The sequence below is a fragment of the Lepidothrix coronata genome, unplaced genomic scaffold (assembly GCF_001604755.1).
Source record: "Lepidothrix coronata isolate B3197 unplaced genomic scaffold, Lepidothrix_coronata-1.0 Scaffold159, whole genome shotgun sequence".
Taxonomy (NCBI): Eukaryota; Metazoa; Chordata; class Aves; order Passeriformes; family Pipridae; genus Lepidothrix; species Lepidothrix coronata.
The window spans coordinates 1,745,266-1,768,134 of record NW_016690339.1 but is presented as its reverse complement, the minus strand read 5'-3'; the positions used below and the strand labels follow the sequence as shown (position 1 = coordinate 1,768,134).

The 22,869-nt window shown below is 37.6% G+C and overlaps 1 protein-coding gene and 1 long non-coding RNA gene across 3 annotated transcripts in view; one reads left to right on the top strand and one right to left on the bottom strand.

The window, feature by feature from the left end:
* Positions 1 to 22,869, top strand: part of TMEM117 (transmembrane protein 117) — a 197,141-nt gene that overhangs the window by 45,335 nt on the left and 128,937 nt on the right. The gene's annotated exons all lie outside the window — the stretch shown is intronic.
* Positions 12,242 to 14,724, bottom strand: LOC108504345. Its single transcript, XR_001877076.1, has 3 exons — positions 14,248 to 14,724; positions 12,434 to 12,509; positions 12,242 to 12,297 (listed from the first exon to the last, which is right to left on the bottom strand). It is a non-coding gene; the product is annotated as an uncharacterized LOC108504345 (long non-coding RNA).

Here is a 22,869-nt window from a genome sequence, read left to right as displayed (position 1 = left end):
TTCATAGATGAGTGCCTTGGAGGCAGAGCATAGTAGTTGGCTTCTTGTAACTTCCTTTAATATATGGTAGAACAAATACTGAAATTAGTGCATTGCAAGTCAAATGCTCTCAGTGCCCAGCAGATGACTGTCTTGCAGGAGCAATGTGTGACATGGGAAGGAGATAGTAAGATTTGTGTAGGAGTGGCACAAAGCCCAGGTAGGATGTTTGAATCCCCTGTACTGGCACTCCTCATGTTAGTAAGGAAATGTAGAGGTAGCAGTCACTTTTTGGATTAAAAGTATTCCTATTATGATGGCGTTTTCACGTATAATTGTGCTTCCATCATCCGTGAGTTTTTCACAGTGTTTACTAAGGCCTTTTGAAGCTGTTTACAGTTATGGGAGATTGCCTTGTTCCCTGCTGAAGGCATTTATTGTTCAACAGGAGCTCTTTGTTAGTTTTGGGGTTTTTTCCCCTGGTTTACAGTAGACAGTACTTTTTTTTCTGACTGCTGCATTAATAACTAAAAGAGGCTATTTCTAAACTCATTAAAAAATCAGTATTCTAACTGGTTCCAGGTAGTCCTAAAGTATACTTACTGTTAACAGGTTATTAATTTTAGTATCCAGTATTTATTCACATTCCTCCAAGTATTTTCAGAAGATCTGCAGTGGTCTTACTGCTCTGGAATCCTATGGAACTGTGCTGCCACGGTGAAACAGGGCAGCCAAGGGCGGTGTTGTTTAAGCATTCTTGGATGTTAATAATAAAAATCTGAAAGTAAAGTACTGGCAAATAAGAACATAAGGCATATAGTTCATTTCTAGATGAGGTAGTGGAAACAATACAAAAGGCAGACCTTCAGAAGAAGTATGTAAAATTTCATCTGTAGCATCACACTTGACAGGCTGACAGATTCACAAGTGAAATATACTTTGAAAGAAAGTAAATGATACTAAAATGCATTGTAGCACTTTCCAAAATTTCTGAAAAGGTTCTGTAGAGTTGAGGTGTGCAGTTCCTGGATTTTTGTCCATTTTACCAAGGATGCTTTGGAAAGGGAAGGTGTTGCTATAGTTGAAAAAGTTTTGTGGTGCATAGTTTGAAAGACAAACTAACTTAAAATCTCAAAACGAGTGGAAACTTTATGACACTTTTGAAGTTACTCCTTTTATAATGCACTTGGGGGCAACAGAGAAGCCACAGATTGAGAAGTCTGATATTCCTACTGGACAAGCTGGTAGGACCAATGGATGTAAATTTTGTAAACAAACATACTGTATTAAAGATGACTCCAACAGAATTCTTCTGCAAGAGATCATGCCTTAAAACAATCTGTTAAAGTTCTTAAGGCATCACTGAATATGTGGACTAAAAAATTCAATTATATAGATCAATTCAGGTATAAATTACTTGAATTTCCAAGTTTTTCAAGAAGTCTCTTACCAAAGTCTTTCAAGACTCTTAGTCAGGATTAGAGGGAAGGTGTATGCAGAGAAAAACAGCTTGTTACAAGCCAAGAGATAAAGGGTAATAATAAATGGTCAATTTTAAGAATGAAAAAATATTATTAGGAGTGTATTAAAGGGTTGATGTCCCACTGCTAAGTATCTGCAGAAGTGCACTGGAAAGGAGGATAAGGAGCAGAATGGCAAAGGTTTTGATAGTACTGAGTTCAGTGTAGCAAAAATGAAAGCTCACTGCAGAGATAGAGAAAGATTTCACAACACTAAATTAGTAGATGACAAAATGGCACATGACAAGCTATTCCCTCGCAGGAAACGGGGCTTGGAGTTAATATAGGTAGTTGTATAAAAACTGTCAGTGCAAAGGTAAGCAGAGGGCAAGAAAGAGAATATAAAGAATTACAAGGAAAAGAGCAGAGAACAAAGAATTGAGTTTAGAACAAGAAACAGAAATCATTGGGCCACTGCTCATACCAGCAATGCTCCTGCATCTTGAATAATGTACACAGTTCTGCTCCCCGTTCAGAAAACAATATGAAGAACTCAAGAATGCATAAAGATAGGCAACAAGGATGATCAAAGGAACACCTTCCATATAACAAGCTGTTAAGTAGACTGAAATCTATGAAAAGGTCTATAAAATTGTGGATGGAACAGAGAGAATTAACTAAGAACCATTCTCACTGTTTATCCAGCTATCAAATTTAGATTATATCAAATAATATAAAAAACATGCTGTGGAACTCATTGCCACACAAAAGAGTAAATGTCTGAGTAGATACAAAAGCAATTAATAAACTCATGGAACAAAAGTATATTGGAGTTTTACATGCAATGATAACACCTTTGTCTGAGAAAGTCCTTGAGCCTCAGGTTGCTGACAGCTGAGAATCTGTGATGGGGAGGTATCAGCTATAGGGTTTCTCTATTCTAATACTTTCCTTGGTCATCTGACAGAAGTGAAATATTGGGATAGATGTTTGATCTGGCAAAGTAGAGCTGGTTGTGTCTCTTAAATGTTAGATCATAATAAAAGAGATACTTCAAAAAGTGTCCTGTTCACATTACACTATATGAAATACATACTGAAGAACATTACAGATCACATCCCCAACATGCCCTTTCTACCATTCTCTAAATAGAAAATTCATGCTTTCTGAGGCTTCCTCTAAGTAATCTCATGAAAGATAAGAATTATCTTCTAGATACCTGAACTGCTGATAAGGTCATGAGTGATGACCTTAGAAATCTGGAAATGCTTTGGCGCTGAAAGGAAGCTTAGTAAAAAAGTAGGGAAAAGAGTGAAGTTTCCTCTTTGATGACTCACATATATAGACTTACAAATAGGAATATTGATTGGAAATGCTGGCCTGTGTTTATTTACCCATCTGAGATCTGAGATTCTGATCTTGTGTCTAATTCTATTTGGGATTCTGTTTCTGTGTTATTCTAATTGGAATAGTAGCTTTTGATTCAGTATATATTATTTAAGAGCTGTAGCAAGTACAGGGCCTTTGTATCAAACTTAACTAAGTATCCATCAGAGAATGAATATTGTCTCATTCTCACAATGCTGCTTAACAGATAGGAAGTATCACATGCAGAGTCTAACAAAGTTGCAAAAGAGTGAGGTAGTAAATTACTGGTGTGTTATATGAGAAGTAGATGAAAGATTGGTGAATGCTTCATAGAGATGTTTCAGTTTCATCAGTGAGTTTATGAATTGACTTCTGTTAGATTATTTTATTATAAAATCTTGTTATTTCATTTAAAAGAGACTGCTGATGAGAGAACCATGCAAAACATGGACATAAGAAAATAAAAACAGAAAGGTGTTTTGAAAGCTTTTTGTGGTACAGCAGAGATAACATTGTAAATTCCTCGGGGTACACTAGTGCTGTCCAAATCCTCCCATTTATTAACAAATCTATATTAAAGACAAAGTGCCTGTTTCATTCAGTCAGTCTCCAGTTTATTCACTCACTCATACAGCACCTAACAGACACTGGATTGAATATATTCCATGAAATGTTTTCCCTGCAGTCCTAAAATATTAGTTAAATAAGCCATTAGTACCCTGACCCTAAAGAGTGACATCTTGTTATAAATACCCAAAGAAGGAAACGTTTGAAAGCTTGACAGGATAAATCAACTCCTCTCAGTTTTTCTGACACCCACACATACACATGCTCATGTGTCATGGAACATGTTAAACATTCAAACCCTTAAATTAGTGCAGTATCTGTCCTTGTATTTGCAATTTTCATAGTGTTTATCACCACAAGTGTACACATATTATGGTTCCTTTTTTCCAAATCATGTAGGTAACACATTTTTGTTGCATGTCATTAAGTATAATTTTGGCTTTGTTGTCAGACTGCTAAGTGACAGTGAAGTGTCTGCAGTGTGCATAAAGCAGCATCTTGTAATAGACTGCAGATCCCATGTGAAAACTGAAGATGAATACATTTAAAGTTGCAGTGGTATAGCCTGGAAAATTGTCAGCAATAATTCGATTGTGATGTGTTCATGTATTTCTTTTTGACATGTGTGTATACATGTCGATATTAATCTTCCATGAAGATCAGTTACAGTATTATGACCAACAATTAGTGGCCCATCCTTTTGCTTAACTAAAGGATATTAGTTCACAGAAAGAATATCAACAGTTCTTCTTCTGTAGAACATGCAGAAAACTGGATGGTCTCAAAAGGCAGTATTTCAGTATTGCTAGTGGTGTGTACATGTGTTTTCAGAAACACATGCCTCAGTCTCAAGGATTACCTGTGCAGGAATAGGATGCAGGACAATGGATTAAATTTTAGCTACGCTTGTATAATATAAACACAGAGGATTAATAAAATATGACAGCAGTGCAGATGAAATGAATGTGTTCTTGGTTTTTGTTCACTTATACCGGAATGTTAGGAAGCTTTCTGACTGAAACTGTTCTTAAAAAATTGCAAGTTTAAGAACTGAGGTATTTTGGAGGCCTCTCTCTTTGCCATGATAAATTCTACTGGTTTATGTCATGGACTTTTGGAGCGCAGGACGTTTCCAAGGTTAATGATTTTAACAGTTAAACATTTCTACTTTGTTTCTACTTTGTTTTGTTTAGCTTAATCTTTCCACCATTTAATGATGTTACTTGATTTTTTGCTGGATTAAAGAGCTCTCTGCTATCAATAATCTCCTATGTAAGTACTTGTATAGTGTAATCAAGTCCTCTCTTAATCTTTGCTTTGATCAGATAGACACAAATTCTTGTCTGTCATCATAAGGCAGGATTTACAGCCCTCTGATTATCTAGTGGTTCCTGTATAAATATTTTTACCTTTTTTTCCTAGTGTTTTCCTTCAGAGCATTAGAACCCAAAACAGCACTCTGACAATACACTTGCTGTCCAAAAATACCTCCATACAGAGGAGGAATACCGTCATTACCATCTTGATAGGTATCCCTCTGCTGATATTCCCAGGGATGTTGCTGTCTATTAGCTATAGTACTGCATTGGGACCTTGTGCTTTTTTAGCTATAATGATGCTCATAGTCTCATAGTGTGCTTTTCCAGATGAAATCCTTCTTATTTTACAGATTAGGATTATTCTATAGAATATTAAGATGTTACTTGAATGAACACAATGGGATGATTTTCAGTATAGCTCTGTGTCATCAGCAATTTTACTAACAATAAACCTGTAGTGTTTTCAGGTCAATGACAACTGATCTTGTAGAATCCCAGGACAATATGTACAGGACTGCATTTTATAATGTAAAATAATTCACTGCCTATTCTTTTAGATATCAATTGTGAAAAATTGATTTGATTTTGCATTCAGACATCTCATTTAGAAGGGTTCTAGTGTGTTGCTGCTATACGTGGTGTGTGTTTGAAAAGTAGCCTCAAGTTGGTGGGGCTCTTAAATCAGAACTAAGTTGGTGGGGCTCTTAAATCAGAATTTTTGAGACAACTCACCTACATGAGTATTTTGAGAATACTTATATACTTGAAGTCTGTCATAATACTGAAATGGTTCTTTTCAGGTTGTTTGTGATAATCCATGTTGTGAAATAGTGATAAGTAAAAAGTCATTGTCTGCCATTTCAAAATATGGTTCCTGGTTTGTTGGTTGGTTGGTTTTTTTTTTTTTGTTAAAAGTTTTACCCACCTGTTTATGCATAAAGTAACTTTTTAAAAGGGAATCAAATCCATAGGCAGTATTGTTGTGAAAGGTGCTGTCTTTCTTGGCTCCTCAAAAGCTCACCTCTCCTGTTACTGAAATTAATGGAGATAAATAAATTTTTATCAGCTAAGGATCTGGCTCAGCTTCTGTAATAAATTTTGCATTCATTGGGTAGGTTGACAATCAGATGTTCTGAAGTCAATCTTTTGAAATAAAAAAGTTGCTCTGGAGATATCTGCTTTGCTTTATCCTTCTTCCTCCCACTACCTCCAGAAATACTCCACTTGCTTTCCCAGAGCGGGTGGAGTTTCACAGAACATGAGGAGGGAAACAGAGCTGTCCTCTCCTAGGCGCCACACTGGTGAAGATATGCTCTACTTCTCTAAGCTCTTTTCTCTCAGTCTGGTTTTTTCAAACTCAGATCCCTTATTTCAAAGAATATTTTCTACCCTGAACAACCATTAAACTTTTCAGACATATTATAGCAATTTGGAGTTAGGTACCTGGCAATCTCTTGCTAGGGGTGAAGTTCTGATGATATCAGGCCGAACTCACAGTGACAATTAAGTGATTTGACTGATACTGTGGTACAGGAAAAGCTATGTTGGGAATTTTGTTTTCTTTTCAGTGGAACACCAGTGATTTCTAAAGACTGCAGGCATGAAATACTTGTCTTGTAAGAGTGTTTTCTTCTTGCTACCATCTGTGAAAATTTGAGGCTTTAAACATTTGTCTCATGCATTTCTGTGTGGGAGGTGTGATACTTTCAGTTTAATAAATGAGACTTAGCTTGTTTACAATATATCAGAATTGACTATAATTTGGACAGTGTGCATCTGTTCTGGAAAATGTCTAGTGTACTTACTTTATAATGGAGTGTGATTATATTTAACTTGATTTCTCCTGCAAAATGAAGCGTAATTAATATTTAATTTGTAATCCTTCGATAATACAGTATGAAGCTGCTGTCAGTTAATTGGAAGCAATTAATTCATTAGCTAGAAATGATAGTACTGCAGGAACAATGAGCATAGATAGCTGGGTGATGAGAATATCTATGGGAGACCAACAAGTATAGTTCAAGTCTCCAGGCCACAGATTTTCTTCAAGAGTAAACCATCCAGTATTAGTAAACTATTTGCTACCAAAATATACACCTGTACCTGTTTTAAAATCTGTTTTTGCTTTGTAAACTCCTCCTTGGAGTCTGACTTCATTTTTAATTGCTGGTTTGTATTGGAAATCTCCTTCAGACTGCTGAGTGTTTGATTTGGTTTGGCCACTGCTCTGCCTTTCAGGAGGCAAGTGCTTGAGAGAAGGTTCAGGGAAGGAGCAGGGACAGGCATGCCACTGAGGGTTACTTGATATCTTGGTTAATACAGGAAATCATTTTTTTTTTTTTTTATTCCTGGATAGATGTGAGCCTTCCCTCCTGGAAAATGGAAAAAGAGGGAGTAGAGCCTGATAAACAGAGCCCTCTGCCACCACCTGCAAACAGTTAGGCAGGAAATTTGAATGGAAGTAGCCAGGTTACAGAGCTGCATGCAGACCATTACAAAGCACAAAGTCTTCAGACAGACCAATTTGCTTACCACTTCAAGAGAAGAAGGGGTTTGAGGTGTTTCTTATGTACTTTAATAGTTAAAGGACTTCATATGACTCTCCCAGCTCATTAAATCTAGCTAAATTATTAAATACAGAGATGATGGACTCTCTTCCCATGGTCTGACTTCTCTTCTGGGGCCACATAAGGGCCCACTAGTTAGAGTCTCTTCTTGTTGTCAATATTGCAGCAAAAAAGAAACATCTGTTATTATCTATAGGTCTTTCACATGAATAGCCTAACTGATTGGTGTGCTGTGGCCTGTGTTGTCTTCATGGAACCACTTTAATTGGCACAGTCAAGAAGTACTGTTATTAGTCTTGTTCCTTATTTGATGGAGGCTCTATTTCTGCTTCCCCGAATCTCTTTGCATCTCCCAGAAGACCAGATCTTGGGCTGGTTCCCTGTCCTGCTGTGCTTATACATCATGGACTCAACATTGAAGATGAGATCTCCAACTCCTGAAGAACTGTCTCTTATTGTGAAAACTTATCTTCTGATATAGTATAGATCTTGTGAGCTTGAATATCAAAACATTTTTCTAGAGAATCTACATCTGTTCCAAAATAGTTTTGCCTGGGTCATCTTGACAAAATTTGCCCTCGCTTGGAAAAGGAAAAGGCATGAAAAATAACCTCTTTCACAGTTAGATAGTCAAAGTGACAAGAACATACTATGTGCTAAGCTAGGACTAACTGCTAGCCTTCTCAAAAGGATAAGACTAAACATGGACTGATCTTGCTTCCAGTTAGGCAAGAGGAACCTGTGCAGCCTATATCTGTGTTAACGAGTTGCATCGCAAACCAGGAGTGGATCTGTAAAGCAGTAAAAAAAAAAAAAAAAAGGAGGTGCTGAGGGCTCAGCATCCTTGCTATGTGCAATTTAGGATGTGGGGGGTGTGTGAGGGAGTTCAGCCTGCGTCTAGTCTGATCCTGGAGTGAGCACCAGTGCCACTGCAGGAACATAGAAGGTTGGAGCTGAGTAGAAGGCTGGGACCCCACTAGTGGTCAGCCTTCCTTTTCAATTTCAGTTTTTTCCTTTCACTTTTTATATTACTCACTACTGGGAGACAGCTACATCTAGGATCCATAACAGCACTATTCTGCAACGCAGCCTTGAAAATGGTTTGTGCTGTGGGCAAACAGATGCTCTGTAGAAAGATGTGGAACAACCTTTGATCACATCCAATGAAAGTTCCAGTTTTGTTCTGTCTCAAAATAAGTAAGGATGCATGTTGCTTCAGGCCATTAGGCTGGTTGTAATAATTTCCTTTTGTGTCATTTCTCTGAAGTTCTGTGGATCACTAAAATGAGACATCTGAAAACCAATGCTCTGGATGCAATACTGTAGAGGAGAAATGTGGGCTAAACTGAGATAACCAAGTTTTAATTCCTGTCTACTTACAATGTATATTTTTTGTCAAAGTATCTTTTGTTTAACAGATGCACCAAGTTATGATTACTTGTTGGTATTGTATGCCAAAGACCATTACAACGTCAGTGGGACTGTCTTGTTCTGCTGTTCTTTTGAGGAGAAAAATTTCTTTAGAAAGGAGAGTTATTGGTGTAATTTGCTATGGTTAAAATATACACAGTGATACCACAGAATGTTAAAATAATCATAGAATCAACTGGGTTGGAAAACACCTCCGAGATCATCAAGTCCAATCCTTGATCCAACGCCACCATGGTTACTAGACCATGGCACTAAGTGCCGCATCCAGTCTCATCTTAGAAACCTTGAGGGACGGTGAATCCACCACTTCCCTGGGCAGCCCATTCCAATGCCTGATTACCCTCTCTGTAAAGAATTTCTTCCTAGTATCCAAACTAGACCTTCCCTGGCAGAGCTTAAGACCATGCCCTCTTGTCCTACTGCTGGTTGCCTGGGAGAAGAGACCAACCCCCACCTGGCTACAACCTCCTTTCAGGGAGTTGTAGAGAGTGATGAGGTCTCCCCTGAGCCTCCTCTTCTCCAGGCTGAACAACCTCAGCTCCCTCAGCTTCTCCTCATAGGACTTGTGTTCGACTCGCTTCACCAGCCTTGTTGCTCTTCTCTGGACCTGCTCCAGCACCTCAATATCCTTCCTGAACTGAGGGGCCCAGAACTGGACACAGTACTCCAGGTGTGGCCTCACCAGCGCTGAGTACAGGGAAGAATCACTTCCCTGGACCTGCTGGCCACACTCTTCCTGATCCAGGCCAGGATGCCACTGGCCTTCTTGGCCACCTGGGCACACTGCTGGCTCATGTTCAGCTTCCTGTCAATCCAAACTCCCAGGTCCCTTTCTGCCTGGCTGCTTTCCAGCCACTCTGTCCCCAGCCTGTAGCGCTGCATGGGGTTGTTGTGGCTAAAGTGGAGGATCCGGCACTTGGCCTTTTTGAACCTCATCCCACTGGAATCAGACCATCTCTCCAGCTTGTCCTGGTCCCTCTGCAGAGCCCTCCTGCCTTCCAGCAGATCGACACTCCTCCTCAACTTGGTGTCATCTGCAAATTTGCTTATGGTGGACTCAATCCCCTCATCCAGATCATCAATAAAGATATTAAATAGAACTGGGCCCTACACTGATCCCTGGGGGACACCACCAGTGACCGACCACCAACTGGATGCAGCACTGTTCACCACCACTCTCTGGGCCCGGCCCTCCGGCCAGTTCCTAACCCAGCACAGAGTGCCCCTGTCCAAGCCGTGGGCTGCCAGCTTTTCCAGGAGTATGCTGTGGGAGATGGTGTCGAAGGCTTTGCTGAAGTCCAGATAGACCACATCCACAGCTTTCTCCTCATCCACCAGGTGGGTCACTTGATCATAAAAGGAGATCAGGTTGGTCAGACAGGACCTGCCTCTCCTAAACCCGTGCTGGCTGGGTCTGATCCCTTATCCATCCTGTAGGTGCTATGTGATTGCACTTAGGATGATCTGCTCCATAACCTTGCCAGGCACTGAGGTCAGGCTGACAGGCCTGTTCTGGAACTGTCTGCCCTTCAGACAAACAGTGGTTAGCTGCTCTGTCGAGTTTTCCAAAGTGTCCCTGGATGAAATCATGTTGTGCCACGAGGAACAGTAATTCATAAATAAAATATTCGTTAGTGTTGTTCCCAGCATATACATAAATAAAACACTGTTGCTGTATGTTTGTTTTCGCTGGGACCCAGCAACAACAAAAAACTTCTGTGGTGATACTACTTTTTTCCACTCCAGTTTGAACCTGTGTAAGTAACCTTCTGAATACCATGCCAATGTATTTCTCATAGGTGTTTACACACATCATATAAGTTATTTTGTTTAGTTTTATTACCTGCAAGTATCTACCAACTTGTAAGAATATATAAAAGGCTGTAACATATTGGAACATTTGTCTAACTTTTAGAAACATCCTATTCCTGGCAGTGGTCAGACATCGCATAAAGGATACAGTGATGCTTCTTCCAGTGTACCCTCAACTCTTTCACCAGTGCAGTGCTTAGAAGCTTTAAGACCTATATGGTGTATCTATATAGTAGTACTTAATACTCTTACATGAATCTATAATAGCAATTTTTTCAAATTACCTGCATTTTTGGCTGCTATAGTACCCAGCAAGAAGAACTCTAGGCTTACACTACGCACTCTGGAAAATACTCGCTTTTTTAAAGTTCCTGATAATTTCATTGGCTACTTCCTAGTTTTTTCTCTTAGGTGACAGAATAAATAATACCCTCTGTTCATATTGTTTCTCCCTTTATAATTTTGTATTTATAACCCTGTTTATGTCTTCTGCTGCTGTTTACTTTCTTTTCTCTTAGATGTCCAAATTAATCCTCAAAACTGGGATTATCTTCAATGGTAGCCAGCAAACAGAAGTGGGGACTAATTTGTTTAAAAAAAAAAACATCACAGAAGGAGGACAGGGAGGACAAAGGCCATCTTGAATTAATGACATTATGGTACATGGAGGGTCATCACCAGGTGAAATTTCAGTTCACAGTGAAGGAAGGATCGCATCATAAAATGTAGATAAAATGGAATTTACTTTCTGAGACATACAAAATAAAAAAAAAAGACCATAAAGGGAAATTCATACACTGTAGGTACATGAATTCCCTAAGTTGTCAGAATCTTCATTTTTCTTTCCTTTATTACGCCTGCATGCGATTTAGCTGGCACCAGACACCTTGCAAAAGAAAGCTAAAATTCTGCTTACTGCCATTGAAAAAAAGATTATACTGAGAGAGTAGAGAAGTAGACCAGAGCAGAGGAAATGATTTTTTTGCATATTTCCTCTATTGTATAATATCTCCTATACGTCCCTTGTTTCATCATGAATAAAAGGGTGTTATTCAATCTACTGGACTACAGTGCTGTTTTGGCTCAGGAAGGAATGCTCCTATTGAAAACAGCACTCCAAAGAATATTTTCATCTATTGTACTGGTATTTCTAACTCTTACTTTGCAAAAGACAATCCCACACTATTTGGGATTGTTGCTTCTTTTCAAAATAGTTAAAAACATTTTGTCAATCTTTTTGTCAATAGAAAGGGTGTTACTAAGGCTGTGGGACCAAAAAAATTACCTATTTCTTTTATTTGCATAGTAGGGATATCTATGCCAAAAGCTTTTCCTCACCTGCATATACCATCACAGAATATTTATTAATTTTAAATAATTTGATCTTGATGCCTGCAGATAAAACCAGTTAAGGCAACAAGAAACTTTGATGAAGAGATGATTTGAACACAGTAGAAGACAGCAAAATTCAGAAGTAATGCTCTGCTGGTGCTGCCATTTCAAAATTGAAATAAACTGAAATAGTTTAGAGTGTGATGGAGTAAAAATACACTATTATCTTCTATGAAGTTGGTATGAGTTCTGTTTAGACCAGTGGTTGCTCTGTGCAAGAACATTGGATGACTGAGTTTCAGAACAAAGCATTAATTTTGCAAGGTATGTCCTCTCTTCAGAAGTTTTGCAATGAGATTTTAAGAGCTTTATTCTATCTACTGCTCAGTAATGAAAGCTTTGAAAGGGACAGTCTGATTGAAAATGCTGCCATTCCAAGGATATCTTCCTGCTTGTGGACCACTGAGAAAGAGAAAAGAAACAGCATCTGTCAGTCGATCTATATATTCAGGAGAGGGAACAGGAGAAGGGAAGGTACATTTATTTCCGGTTGTGGACATTGTTGAGAATCTTACTCATGCTTTATGTACATACATACATGTTTTGGCATCAGCAGTTGCAAAACTGGAGTGAAGGTAGAAAGCTTCTTGAGGAGCCATTTCAGACACTGAGAGCTAGGACCAAAGAGAAATGGAAACAGCAAAGTATAACTATTTCTAAATTGGGTTTCATGTCATAGAACTTCCTCAAATGTCCTTCTAGATAGACGTGGAAGTCCATTTTCAAAATATCTCGTTTAATGATTTAAGTTGTTCCATTTTGACTGCTGCAGTACGAAAACCCCCTGGTTAGCTCTGCTTATGGTTTCTTACTGATACCTTAATAATGAACCCTTACAGCATCTTAATGTAATTCTAACCCCTTAATCAATAAATTTTGTTGTAATAACAGTAATGCTCATTAGCAGTTATATAATTTCTTTAATCTACCAGGATATTTGCATTCCTCATGTAGATATGTCTTCTATCAGCCTCTAAATCTACTGGACGAAGTATGGCAGAAAACTTAGGTGACATGTCTGTATTTACAGAAGTTACGGGGTTTCAACAATGGGTTGAAACTCTTGAACTACTGGTTTTCAGCACTCCTGCAGTATGTCGTTAAAACTGTTTGCACACTGCCATTCCTGAAGTCTTTCCCGAGTTTTGTTCTGCGTATGTGTCTGATTTCCCCGCAGCAGATTTTTCTTGACATCTGCTGTCAAGATAACTGTAGCTAGATTGAGGTGGAAAATGCACTGGCTCTTCAAGTGTCCTGAAGACAGTGTTTCAGTGTTTCAGTGTTTACTGAAAACTGCTGCTACAGACAGACCCAGCAGGGCAATAAAAAGCAACCAACCAACCCTCATAAATTTGTATTACAACTGGATAAAACTTTTAATTAAGAATTTTCTACAGAAACTGAGTTTTCTGCCAAATTAAAATTTTCAACAGGGCAGTGTTTATTTTTTTTAACTTTTAAGGAGAGGTAGTTTAAAAATGTTGGTTTTTAAAAGAGTTTTCCATTACTCCTTGCATGAATCTAAGTCACTGTGCTGGTTTATTAGACTATAGGAGATATGATTTGGATAACTCATGTCTTCATGTTTCCGTGTTACCAATGTTCAACAGGCAGACTGTACCTCTCACATGTATTGAGAGGTGGAGGGATAGATCTTCTCTGGTAGAGGGATAGATAGCCCAAAACACAGCATAGAAGACATTTTTCAAAACTACAATTTGGAACTGAAAACTTTTAGAATTCATCTTCCCTCAGAAAAATCTTCCTGTATCAATTTTTTGCCCCAGTTTCAGGGAAAAATGAGTATTGAAATAATTAATTTATTCAAAAATATAAAGTTAATTTTTTGCCAGCTTAGACTTGCATATAAAATTATCAAATAATTCAGAATTTTTTCAGGATTTTTTTTTGTTTATTTAAATAAAAGAAGAAAAACATCCCTGGGAATCTTGGAATAAAGTACAGAGTATTTTACATATTTCGTCTTTGTAATATGGACTGGGAGTCATGGAATCATACAATAACATGATGTAGCACCTGATATGGTTTGAAGCTGGCTCCCTGCCAAGTCCCAAAACCTCACCACAAGACTTCCCCCCCCCAAACCAAGGGAGAAGAGGGAAAAAAAAACCCAAGAGAATTGAAACGAGAGAGAGACAGCTAAAACAATATGTATAAATATATTTACACTTATATTACACTTATATACAATTGAAATACATATACAATTTCAAAAGGGAAAGGGAAGGGGGAAGGGAAAAAAGGAACAAAACCAAAATAAAAAATATATATCTATCCCGATCAATAGCCCAAGATCTAGCAACTAAAAGAATTAGCAAGAGAATATCTTACTACTCTCCTTGTGACTACAGAAAAGTCGCGCTGGAACGAGTGCCAGCAACCTCCGTCTCCGAAGGTTGGCAAGGCCTTACCAGGCCTCACTCCCCAACCCGACAGACTCAACAGCAGGGAACCTGCACCTCCAAACCTGCCGGAAAGAAAGAGAGCGAAGGCCTCTCCTCCTTTCTTCTTATAGCCTGGCTTACGTAAAAATCGTAGGGAATACTGAGTAAATCTGGACACTTCCTCGGTTACGAACTGGTCACCAAGGAAGGCCTAGACTAAACTACCACAAGCACCTTTAACAATTTTTGCACAAAATGCATGCTTTATGTCTACCATACTTAGCAGCAACACAGGCTTAATATTCTTAACCTGCTGCAAGCCATGCAGACAGTTCATTAACACTGTTGCTTGTATGAAGCATGCCTGTATTTTGTTCTTTATTACAGTTTTTGCTGTCAGCAGCTCTGAAGACAGACATTTTTGTAAATAAAAATGTGGGAAAGACCTCTGGGATCGTTTTGGAAAGACCTTTCTTGCATTACCAAAAGAATTGAACGTGACCTGGCAATGCGCACTTGCAGCCCAGAAAGCCAGTCTTATCCTTGGCTCCATCAAAAGAAGTGTGGCCATCAGGTCAAGGGAGGTGCTTCTGCCCCTTTACTCTTATTCTCTTGTCATCCCACCTGGAGTACTTTGTCCAGCTCTGGGGCTCCAGTACAAGAAAGACATGGACCTATTAGAGCAGGTCTAGTGCAGAGTTACAAAAGTGATCAGTGGGCTGAAGCACTTCTCCTATGAGGACAGGCTGAGAAAGTTGGAATTGTTCAGTCTAGAGAAGAGAAAACTCCAGAGAAGCCTTTCAGTATTTGTGCCTATTACATATGTGAACTAGCTCTGCCAAAACAGCGGCATCAGCAAAGTACTGCTAAGGGCTCATAAGAAAGATGGAGAGAGACTTTTTACCAAGGCCTTTAATGACAGGAGAAAGGTCAACAGTTTTAAACTGAAAGTGATTTGATATAAGGAAGAAATGTTTTATGGCAAGGGCTGAGAGATGCTGGACCAGGTTGCCCAGAGAAGTTGTGGATACCCCACTATTGGAAGAGTTCAAGGTCAGGTTGGATAAAGGTTTCAACAACCCAGTCTAGTGAAAAGTGTCCCTACCCGTGGCATGGGTTTGGAATTAGATGATCTTTAATGTCCCTTTCAACCCAAATAATTCCTTAATTCTATGATTCTCTGGAATGTTCCCAAATGCCCAGTTGCATCTGAACTTTGGTTTGGTTTTGCTCCTTTCATTGGATGAAGAAACCCAGGCTGTCATTTATTGGAAGTTAAAGAAGGTATTATCTGAAAGATACATAAATTCTTTTCTGTCATCAGAATTAGTTTGGAATTGATAGAAACGTAAACAAGAACCTGAACTGTTCTGCCATAAACACACCCAATTCTATATTCCATTCCAATGTAGAATTTAATTAGAACTGTGCCTTTATGCTAATCTATGTGGACCTAACTTCTTTTTTTTTTTTTCTGTAACCTTTGGATTCAATTGAAATGGCATCTGTTAAATTCCTCAACTACATTCAGTGCTTTTGTGAGAGTCTACAAGGAGACTTTTGTTTGTCTAAAAGGAGTTAAAATCATCTCTATATGTTTGGAACCTTGAAATTTTAGTGAGAATGCCAGCCTTTCTGATTTTGGCATTCTCTAGAGCAAAGCAAGTGATTTTAGCAACATAATCATATTTATCTCTTGTCAGCTCCATGTGGTTTCCTTGGTCTGTATCTGGGATATTAATTTTTAACAGAATTATTTCATCCTCAACCAGGGAGATTTGCAGTGTCAGCATCTTCTAGTTCACACTCCAGTACTGTAATTCACAATCTAAGCAGGAAAGATGAATGGTGGCATAAGGACAAATAATAGAAAACCAAAAGACTGAGATAACAGAAATAAGCACATAGATAAAAGGTGTACATAATGACTCAAGAATGAGAATGTGAATAAGGGAATCAGATAATTTCCCCCAGATTTGCATTAATAACAGGCAGAGATTGATATACTGTGCCAATTGCTGTAAAATGCAAGAGGGGAAGTTCAGTAAGATGACTGTTGCTTTTAGGTCTGAGTCAAAAAAACTCAGAAATATAAGTGCTTAATTCTTAACTAAGGAATTACTATAAGTTAAAAGTGCCCTTGAATACTTTGCTGATGAGCAAACTCCAATGTATAATGGTCCTAAATTTGTAGATATTTTGTTCTTCATCTTACAGCAGTTTTCTTAAGTATTATTATTTGAGCCTTCTATTATGTGTTAAAGCTAGTATTTGTTGAAATCAGTCTCTGTGCAATTTAGCAAGGTAATATACACAGTTAATGACCATCATCTATCTCATACTGAAATTCTTTATTTCTTTACTGGATAATCTCTGTAATTAATGCAGCTTAATGAAATGAAATAAATATGAAAGGTATGGTCAGCTCATCAGTGAATGTAAATCAGAGCAGTCCACTTTACCTGTGAGCTCATGCCTATTTACAGCATTCCACGATCTTCTGCAGAGGTTCAGTACTACATACTTGAATGTTAAATTCTTGATATTCTTTTTGCTCTCATTTGACTCATAAAGCTAACACGTAGCTGTAGTTAAATTAATATGTTCAAAATGCATTGTATATCAATTAAGTGAAGTTTTCTTTTGAAAATGACAATTCCAAATAGAACTACACTCAAATAGAGCTATACCCAACTATTTATTTAGTATTTTATTTGACAACTACTTTTAGTAGTGAATCAGTCAGAAACATATGCTGTTCTGTTATGATCTCTTGCTTTTGGTTACTTATCTACTTCATTAATTAATTTTAAAAGTAATTACTGAAAAATTATGATCAACTTGCAGTGATGTGCTAAATTTTGCAATTTAAAAAAATTTTACTCTTTGTGATGGTCCAGAAATAGGTGGTTTAGTATCGGATTGATTAGGTGAAAGCTTTCAGAATGGCACTTATGAATTTAGAAGCCTATGTTCAGCCTTAACCTGTTTTGATCAAATTTGATTTGCTGTTTATTTTCAACTTACATGACCCTGAAAATGTAAGGAGTTCACTTAAAGGAGGGCCAGGTGAGGTGAAACCGTGAGTTGTTTAAATTTGTAAATCCAAGGAACTGTGCTGCTCTCCTTAGCTGACTGTCTGATCCAGTGTTTGTGGCTTCTGGTTACATCTGTCTTTTTGTAAAGCAAGTCTGTATATGGAAATCTTGACATGAATACCTGGTGTTACATTTTGCTTTGTTCCAATTAATTAAATCTACTTATAAATTATTTCTGATTTTATATGTTCCTAACATGATTATATATTGCGGCTTGGTCTTACCTTGTATTGTATAGCTATGTGTATAAGGAATTTTTATCCAGTTTCCTAATAGTAGTCCAGTCATCTGTCAATGGAAATGTATCTTTATATTCACTTTTTGTGAAGCCCTGCATAGATGACAGTAGGCCTGTAATGCTTGTTTGTTGTAATGCCTGTAACAATTGTTTTAAAATCTGTTTGATTGATTGTTTATTCAGTTTTGGTTTTATTCACTTTTCTGATGTGAATGCTGAGGACACTCTGCAGTCTGTATCACCTGAGTCAGCTGAAAAACTTCTGCTCTGTAGTGACTGATAAGAAAAGGTCACTGTTTTCCCAAAATTATTAGGTTGCTTCCAAAGAACTTAGTTGTACCAGGGTACTGTGGTTCAGCAAACTGCACTTAATTAAAGTATACACTTTAAATATACACTTTCTCATACCAGTACATTTAATCATACACCTGCAGGTAAGTGTTCTGCTGTAACAGGCTACAGCAGCCAGCATGCAGCACAATTTATTTTCAAAACAAAAAAGTTATTTCAGTACCTAATTGCTAGTAAAATACTAAGTTTTCCCTTACTTTCTCTGGCATCCACATGAACGTAGGGGCCAGATGTCATGCATTTTGCTACTCTTTACATGCTGCATCTTGTACTTGGACATGTCCTTTCGTTGGCGCCCTGCTGCATCATTTTGTCTCAATACTTGTTCTTAATTGTAATTAATAAACCCATGGAAATACTGTAGTTCCTGGGATATTGTTTACCTCAGACATGTTATGGTTTTGTTAAGATACTGAGTGTAGGTTTCTAAAACAGAAAGGTTAGAACACAGTTAAAAAGATAGTTAGCTGAAAATTTCAAAACATTGTAAAAATTATTGCATCTTAAACTTTGAACTTATTTGTAAGATTGCATTGACTTGAAGGTGTTCAACTGAGCTTCTAGAATTATTGACTATTACCAGTTTGAAAGTAAATGATTCCCAATGGGACCTCTTTCAAGTCTGGAATGGATCCAAGATGAAGCCCTCTGACAGTGTATACACATAAATCCTTAATCTCATCGAGCAAGTTATTTTAGGGGAGCCTACCAGATTAGTAATGGGATGCCTTGCAATTCCATTAATGAAATCCTGTCAGAATAAATTGATGAATAACATACTGATATTTTAGGCTTTTTTATTGCAGTGTAATGCAGTTGTTTAAGAACTCATTGCACAAACCATTTTAGGTGGTGTTGATGTTAAATAGTAACCCATGCAGTTACTATGTTACTTCATCTTTCATTTTAACAGTAGTATTGATTTGGTGAAAAGCAGAATTTATAAAACTGTTTTCTGATAAAGTTGCCTGTATATGTCCTACTAACACAAGAACTGTGTGAGTTCTGTACAAGATTGGCTTAAAGGGACTTGTGCTTTGATTTGAGATTTTGATAAATATTAATTTTGATTTGTAATTGACTTTCTGTCCAAAATGTTATAGCAAAAGCCTATTTGGACTATATCAGTCTGAAATGAGCTTAAATACCTCGTGCAGAAGTGCATCATTTGTGTATCTACCTATACTACTTTGTATTTATTAATATAATTTAATATTTAGACTTGTAAAGGGAACAAAAATGCAGTGTAGTCAACATCATTAAAGAAGATTGTGATTTTTTGTTTTGATTTGGGTTTTTTGTTTGTTTTTTGGGGTTTTTTTTGTGTGGGGGAGTTTTTTTTGTTTCATTTTTTGTTTTGTTTGTTTGGTTGGGGTTCTTTGTGAGTTTCTCCTCATCCTTCTTCACTATGGGTTTCTCCTTCAGTCAGAGGAACTTTTTTCTAGGAAGCACTTCTCTGGTTGGAAGATGAATCCTCATCTGCTTTAGTAAGAAACATTTGTTTTAAACCAAAGCATGTCAGCTTATACCACCTACATTCTCAGAGGCAGCTTCACTTTGCTACTTCACACTTTTACCTTTAGGATCTTAGTGTTTCAAAAGTTTAGCCTGGAGAAGAGGAGGCTCAGGGGAGACCTCATCACTCTCTGCAACTCCCTGAAAGGAGGTTGTAGCTGGGGGGGCATCAGTCTCTTCTCCCAGGCAACTATCAGTAAGACAAGAGGGCATGGTCATAAGCTTGCCAGGGGAGGCTTAGGTTAGATATTAGGTTATATATTAGGTTAGATATTAGATATTAGGTTAGATATTAGATTACCCAGAGAGGGTAATCAGGCATTGGAATGGGCTGCCCAGGGAAGTGGTGGATTCTCCATCCCTGGAGGTTTTTAAGATGAGACTGGATGTGGCACTTAGTGCCATGGTCTAGTAACCATGGCAGTGTTGGATCAAGGGTTGAGTATGATGATCTCAGAGGTCCTTTCCAACCTGGCTGATTCTATGATTCTGTGATGGAGATTGTAAGTGTAGCAGATTGAATTTTCATTGTACTGAAAGTGTTGCCCCCCCCCCCATAAAGCTCGTATTCCTCCTCTTGAAATGGCAGATTGATCTGAAAAATTAACGATCTGTTGTGCTAACCTTTTTAGTTTTGGTCTGTTATCCCAGCACTGTCCTTTGAGAAATTTTTTCACTTTGTTCCCCAAAACTTCAATTTTTCAAGTTCTCAGGCCCCACTTCCTGTTTAATGACTTCATTGAGAGATCTTTTTAACCATGAACAAAAATTGGGCTGAGTCAGGGTATTTGAGGTTTCTGGTTGCAGAAAGGAGAGAAATACACACATTATGTTTATCTTAAAAAAAATAAATCAGTCTCTAAAAATCAGTGCAAAAAGGGGTGATAATTTTTTGATAACATTTGTTAGGCATACGTGTGAATTGTACTTCCAGAGGTTTTAGGAAGATCAGTCTGCAGCTTTGATCTTTCCTTGCTCCTTGTTTCCATTGTAGGATTTGATTTTGTTCAGGGACTAAGTTTTCAAGGATTATAGAACTGCTTTTTTTCAGGGAAGTCAGGTGACTTCTTAATGTTTTCATTCGAATGAAACGGCAGATACAAATTTATTGGGATCAAGGTCAGCTGTAATAACCTTTCTTTGTTGACTTTGAAGAAGGAGGAGAGTAGACAAAATGGAAAGAGAGAAGTGCTTCATTTTCTTCACAGTTTTAGAAGAGTCATAGGTAACAGCTTTTTCCCTCAGAAAAAAATTAAGTGATGTGTACATTCGCTGTATATATGTTTAAAGTATGAAATAGAGGCTTTCTACTGGACTTAACCTCATCTAGAAGGAGTCCATTTCTGCTAAGAATTACTGTATAGAATTTTATGACCTGTATTATGCAGATGAGATGGATTATGGTGTTTTACACTTTACAGCCTTTAATTCTGTGAATTGATATGTAACTATACTGTTAATCTTCACATGCCTTATTTTTAAATTGGAACTCAAATGTTACAGTCAAAAAATTGTTAAAAAGTAGTTTAAAACTTGAAATGTGAAAGAAATTCACCTCAGATGGACAACATTCAGGTAAGGACAAAGCTATGTAGGCAGCATCTGTAAGGAAGTAGTAGTCAGAGCCTGAAACTCATACTACAAAACTCAAGGTGCATGAACATTCCTTTTTCTCCAGTTATAAACTGATCAGCTATGAGTAGGTTCACTCCATTAATAGAAGACTGATGATTGAGACTAGAGGCTACACAAAATCTGAAATTACAAATATACAAGAGTTCCTCTCTTTCAGTATCACTTCTCTTTTTGTCACTTGCCACACTGTTGTTTCATGACTCTCTTTCCAGTAAACAGTAGACACTCACTTTGCCTGCCTCAAACATAAATTTCTTTCTGCAGCCACAGGCATCAGCTCTTGAAAGAGCTACCTGTTTATAACAAAGGCCTCTGTTGCAGCAAAAGTCTCTTTGCAGTAGGGAAGCTCACTGTTCTGCCTCCATTGCCCAAGAGAAGATGGCAAACTTTTTTATTGCCAGTTTTTTCTTATAGCTGATCTCTTCAGTATCCAGTCAGATTCTTTTGCTTTATTGCATCCCTGCCCAGAAATACTTCAGAATGAATTATGTTGGATATGGACCCTATTTTTACCTTATACTTAGTATATATTTTATGCAAGCTGACCATGGTGCTTATAATTATTTGAAAATCTCTCAGAAAAAGTATTCAAAAATTCTTAACAAATGTATGACAACAGTATCTTACAACAGTAGGAATGCAAAGTGTCAGCATTCCAAATTTGGCCTGTCAAACATGTTTCATTGTATATTACTTCTCTTTCTCATCTTTTGGGGAATTTTTCCCCAGACTATCTGTGGGAACATATGTTCCCAGTAACATGGAATCCATTCCACTTCCAACTCTTTCTCTGCCATGGAGGTCATCTGGAAGTATTGTAAGCTAATATTTGTTCCAAACTGGCACTGTTGGTGGCATCAAGAAAACTCTACACTCTTGATTACTTTCTCTCTTGAAGGACTTAAAAAACGAGTGTCTCTACAGTCTATTCAGCTTTTGAAGAAATAGGATCAACTTATCGGTCCCATTCCAAAAACAATCTTTTCTGTCTTTATTGTTTTGAAGTAAACTGCTTCCTTTTGTTTACTGAGGAGATACCTCTGCCACAAAATTTCCGTAAGGGAAACACGATCTTTCTTAATGAAAACAAATTCCTGATAAGGGAGTGCATCTGAAGCATTACTGTTTTGTACTTTGCCTGTCTGGCCAAATCATTTGGGTTTTCTTTACTTCCATATTGACTCAAAGAACAATCATCTATTTTGCAACTAGATAAAATCTTGCTACCACTTACCTAATTAAATGTCATTTCTGTGAAGTAAATAATAATATAATAGTAATTGCAATTGAAAAAGATTTTCTCCTCATGTTAAGCAGATGAAAAGGCTTTAAAACTGGATTCTATATACCTGGAAGTGTCAGCAAATAAAAAGAAAAAAAAAAAAGAAAAACCTGTACATTGGTTTAATGATCATCTGTTTTGTGGACAAAAGGCTTTATTTCTATATTTTCTATAAATAAATTTTCATTTGAGGTTTCAGTTTTATCTCATGGTAGTCATATAACATTGTGGGAGAAATGGAAGCACTGACAACTGAATCTTACCTGAAAGACGTATGGAGAGATGCATGTAACGATAGGACTGCAATAAACAAAGGGCAATAAAAAAAGTGGTATAAAACCCTCAGAAAACTTCTGTTGGATGTTTCTTTTGCAGACTGAAGGCACAACACCATTAGAGTTCATATACTTATTTTCCAAACACTAACTTATTCTGCTGTCTGGAAAAAGT